The following is a 5815-nucleotide window of genomic DNA, read 5'->3' on the forward strand; positions in this document are numbered from 1 at the left end:
TTTGTTCGAAATTAGGAGGACTTCCGTTTTCTCTTCGTTCAGTTTGAGGTGGTTGGCTGAGAGCCAGTGTTGAACCTCCATGAGTGTAGCATTAAGTCTGTGAATGTCAGCGATCAAAGTGGTTTCCAAGTAGAGTTGAGTGTCATCCGCGTATAGGTGGAAGGGGATGTTAGAGTTCCTTAGGAGAGAGGTGAGGGGTTCCATGTAGATGTTGAAAAGTTGCGGGGAGAGTACTGATCCTTGGGGAACACCTCTGTTGATGGGGAGGGGGTCTGACTCGAAACTATTGATCTTTATTCTTTGAGAGCGGTTGTTAAGAAAGGAGGCGAACCATTTTAGGACTGTGTTTTCGATGCCAGCTCTTTCTCGGAGGACATTAAGTAGGAGGGAGTGATCAACTGTGTCAAACGCAGCCGAGAGGTCAAGGAGAATGAGGAGGCTACATTGGTTGGAGTCAAGTGACATGTGCAAGTCATCAAGGACATTTAGGATAGCGGTTTCTGTACTGCAGCCCTTTCTGAACCCGGATTGGAGAGGATCCAGTAGGTTAGAATTCTCTAAGTGTTGGTTTAATTGTGAAAGCACACATCTTTCCAGAATTTTGGCTAGGAACGGAAGATTCGAGACCTGTCTGAAGTTGTTCATGTCTGTGAGATCAAGGCCAGGTTTTTTGAGCAGAGGAGTGACTTGTCCTAGTTTAAGGCAGTCAGGGATGAGGCCCTCGCTTAAGGAGCTATTGATGATCTTGCCCCAGATTGGGGCTAGGGTGAGCTTCAAGTCCTTGGTCAGTCTCGAGGGAAGTAGATCGAGAGAGTGAGAGGAGGGTTTCGCTGCGTCGATAAGATTGCTTATCATTTCAACCTCGACCGGCTGGAAAGAAGACCAGCGGAAAGGTGAGGTTACTGGGGGGTTGTGGATGATTGCAGTGCTCTGGATGAAGGAGCGATCGATTTTGGCGATTTTTTCATTGAAGAAGCTTGCGAAGTTGTCGCATTGGGTTTTGGAGGCAGCTAAGTTGGCTGCCTTGGGAATGGAGGTTTGGTTTCTAATGATGTCGAAGAGTTCCTTGGGGCGGTTTCTCGCATTGTCTAATGCAGAACTGAAGAAGGAAGCCTTCTTACTTTTGATGTGAGTATGGTAGATTTTGCGGGCTGCCTTGAGTTGGTCCTGATGCATGGCGGAGGGGTTGTTTCTCCAAGTTCTTTCCACGGATCTAAGGTGTCTTCTTTCCTCATTAATGTCAGTAGAGAACCATGCTCTGGAGGGGATGCTTCTGGATTTTTTTAGTTTCAGAGGTGCCAGCTGATCTAGGACGAGCTCTAGATTGGAATCGTAGAGCGAGGTGAGTTCCGAGGTAGAGAGGGGCTCCGACGTGTTCGGGAGGAGAGTGCTGAGTCCTTCCTCAAGCTTGTCTCGGGGAACTCTGGAGGTGTTCCTGACCCATTTGGGGGGGGCTTGAGTGGGTGGGAGTGACACAGCCGGCTGGATGATATGAAATAAAATTATGTGGTGGTCTGACCAGTCCACCGGAATGATGAGAACCCCATTCAGGGGACAATGGGGCAAGCAGGGTCTACAGAGCATACCCATAAGGGTTGATATAATGGGTGCACTAATAACCAGATTTCTTTATACTCAGATGACCTGCCCTATTCCTGGACAAAGCCAAGTGGATAGGGCAGAGATTAATGCTAATCTTAGATTTGTATGGTGAAGCCTCAGGTCTCAAGGGTTACTGGGAAAATCAACACCAGTCTTGCTAGATACAGGGTGACCCAGCAACATTTGATTGGTGCATTAAAATAACCATATGGACCTAAGATTTTAAGTATATAGGAATGCATATAGCCTTGGACCTTATTCGAAGTTGGGAGCTAAACATGAAGCTCATACGGGAAGGGATACAGAAGGAGTCACAATAGTTGAACAAATTTCCAATTGATATAATATTTAGAAAACCCCATATAAAATGATTTTACCGCCTAGGATTCTTTATATACTCCAAAACGATCAACACAAATTTAGAAACAATTCCTAAACCAAATTCACTGTGACACAGGTCTCTCTTTGGGCAAATACGCCTCCCGGAGTTGCATTTGAAAAATGCACTCAGTCAGTTTTGAATGGTGGCCACAGAATGGCAGAATTTCGCCTTTATGAAAGAGCAGAAGCAGGCAAAAAGAGATTGGGAGGACAAAAAGTGGTTCAATCTACTTGAAGCTGTAAGATCAAAAGATCGTATAAGCTTCTGGTGGATCGTTAGTAATGGTAGTAGGATTTCGCCCTCCCCTGCTGGATCCTCAATACATTCATCTGAATTGACTGCCCACTTTAGCAGTCTCTATTCCTGCTCCCCAAATCCATTTAATTTTCCAAGAGAGTTGCACCCGATGAGCATTGAGAACGATATCAGTGTGCCATTGGAGTTTTCACTGACTGAAAAGTTAGCAGCAGTCAATGCTCTTAAACTAGACAAGGAACCAGGGCTAGATAAAATACCAGGTGGCCTATATAAGTCCAATATTAGAATCTGGGTGCCTTGTATCAATGCTGGTAAGTGTAATGGGCAACCCAATCTACCATTGAGGGCTCAGGCAAAGTAAAGTGTGTCTTCAAGGGATTTATTAAAGTACTCAGTTATGTTATTCACAATCACAGTTTGAGGCAAGATTTGTTATGTACTTGCCAATTGATCTCTTTCATCAACTTATTCTCTCACAGCACAATTCCTCAGTACTTGGAAATAAATCACAGAAAAATATATATCAAGCAGAATAGATATCAAATGGAATAAAGTACAGCAAACGAATACAGGTGTGTATAAAAATAATCAATTTTTATCTTAAGATTTCATCGACGATACTCATAGATAATACACACAATGAAACAAAAAGGTACCAATTTAATATTTCAACCTTCACTGTTGCAATTGTATACACTTTTTCACAGTCAGAATCAAAGAAAAATCTGGGAAAGAAGTGTACAAGTCGACGTTTCGGTCTCTAGGCTTTCGCCGATGAGACAATCTTCAGGACTGAAATGTATTAAAGTTGTTCACCCCTAATGTAGTATAGAACAAAAAATAATTACCATACGTTCTGACAAAAATTATATTATATCACCCGTGTAAATATAGCAAAGTGCTGTATAAATATCATGAGTTCAGCCTAACAACAGCCAGACCTAAATGATAAACACTGATGAATTTCACTGTTGACAAGAAATGTTGTATCTGTCTAGGCCAATGTCGGCTAAAATCAAGGTTGACTCTAATTAATTAATTAATGGTACAACACAATAATAATGAATAGATATGTTGTGCAACAAATGAAGATGTTAAATAAAACCTTGGTTAAGAAATAGGTATGACATTCCGATATGTTAATAATACTGTTATAGATTAAATAATGATTTTAAATGATTTTCAGCAATTGGATATGAGATTGGTTTTAAATGAAAAACTGTACTTTGTTATATCTACATGGGTGATATATCATAATTTTTGTCAGAACGTATGGAAATTATTTTTTGTTCTATACGACATTAGGGGTCAACAACTTTAATACATTTCAGTCCTGAAGATTGTCTCATTGACGAAAGCCTAGAGACCGAAACGTTGACTTGATTATTTTTATACACATCCGTGTTTGTTTGCTGTATTTTATTCTATTTGATATATATTCTACTTGATATATATTTTTCTATGATTTATACAAAGGAATTGTGCTGTGAGAGAATAAGTTGATGAAAGAAATCAATTGACAAGTACATAACAAATCTTGCCTTCAACTGTGATTGCGAATAACATAACTTAGTACTTTAATAAATCCCTTGAAGGCACACTTACCGTTTATATCAATACCATCACTAATGCTATTGCAGCTGGTGCCCCGATTCTACCAACGTGGAAGTGGGCTGAAATAGTGCCTGTATTTAACAAGCATTTACAATGCAATAGGTCTTGCAGCATTAAAGTTTGAGTTATTGGCATTGTGTATGACAATGCGTTGAATACATTTTTTAGCAAACTTTGAATTGGTGAGCAGTGAGAGTGTGTGCAAGAGTATGCTGTTGCTCACAGCTGTTATTATTCACACAACTCTGATGATGCACCTCATGCACGGGGCTGACACAGTTATTATTCACACTGCTCTGATTATGCACCTCAGGCACGGGGCTCACAGCTGTTATTATTCACGCAGCTCTGATGATGCACCTCACGCACGGGCTCACAGTTGTTATTCACACAGCTCTGATGATGCACCTCACGCACGGGCTCACAGTTGTTATTCACACAGCTCTGATGATGCACCTCACGCACGGGCTCACAGTTGTTATTCACTCAGCTCTGATGATGCACCTCACGCACGGGGCTGACGCAGTTATTATTCACACAGCTCTGATGATGCATCTCAGGCACGGGCTCACAGCTGTTATTATTCACACAACTCTGATGATGCACCTCAGGCACGGGCTCACAGCTGTTATTATTCACACAGCTCTGATGATGCACCTCACGCACGGGGCTGACACAGTTATTATTCACACAGCTCTGATGATGTACAGTAGGCATGGGCTCACAGCTCTTATTATTCACACAGCTCTGATGATGCACCTCACGCACGGGCTCACAGCTGTTATTATTCACACAGCTCTGATGATGCACCTCAGCACAGGGCTCACAGCTGTTATTATTCACACAGCTCTGATGTTGCACCTCAAGCACGGGCTCACAGCTGTTATTCACACAGCTCTGATGATGCACCTCACGCACGGGGCTGACGCACTTATTATTCACACAGCTCTATTTTGTGTACCTTTGTAACTGTATATATGTAACTTGTTAGTGTGTTTAGTGTATCTTGTGTACCTTTTGTAACTTACCTATTTCTTTTGTAAAGCGCTCTGACACCTTTTGGGTAAAGTTTGTGCTATATAAAACTTCATTAAAGAAAGTAAATAGTATAGGTAAATATTAATTCATTTCAGCAGTGGATATGCGAGTTCCCTACCCTTCCGTCATTAGTGTAACGTTGTGAGGGCACAGACCCGCAATAGCGTACTGACTACAGAGATTGGAATCGCGCAGTAACTAGGGTGGGTGAGCGTGTGCCCAGTCTGTTTCTTTATTCGAACGGGATGCCTCTGTAGTCTGCTACGATGGATGACGTGCGAGAAAGCAAGTCAATGCTGCAGCAGGGTGCCACTCGAACCACTGCTTCTTACGGAACATTTAGTGTCGAAAATGCCACATATGCCTCAGAGAACCGTCCCTGTATGGTACATGCCCTGACAATGTCCCTTAAGGATGCCACGCATATCCCAAAAGCCGGGAACGGGGGCAGCAGCCAAAGCTTCCTGCACGGAGTATCAGTTACGAACATACCCGGGAGAGGTCCAACGATCGTTCACTCTGACAATAAACGGCCTTACCACACTCGTTAACGTTTCTCCGATCCTGAAAGTCGAGCCACAGGCTGGCCTAACATCCCTGCTCTGGGAGAAGCGGTTAAAAACAGGTCTGTTACCGACTTACATTAGGAAACCCCTAACCAAGGCAACAAACTCGCTTCAAACTGGGCAGCTTCCACAGCCTGTATGAGGGCGGCTGGAGAGTAGCACGTGCGGACCTACCCCAGCATCAAATTAAATGGCATGAACGGACAGCAAAAAGCATGAAAACCACAACAAAAAAACGAAACCTTCCGTGGAGCGGGACTTCCGTCTTTGGATGCCTGCGCACGCGCTTACGGAGTGCCACGGAGAGAAGCAGTGCTGGTGACGCGGGGCTCCCATGCCTGAGGGAGAGCCCCGT

This window comes from Lissotriton vulgaris, chromosome 3_1, assembly GCF_964263255.1.
Source record: "Lissotriton vulgaris chromosome 3_1, aLisVul1.2, whole genome shotgun sequence".
Taxonomy (NCBI): Eukaryota; Metazoa; Chordata; class Amphibia; order Caudata; family Salamandridae; genus Lissotriton; species Lissotriton vulgaris.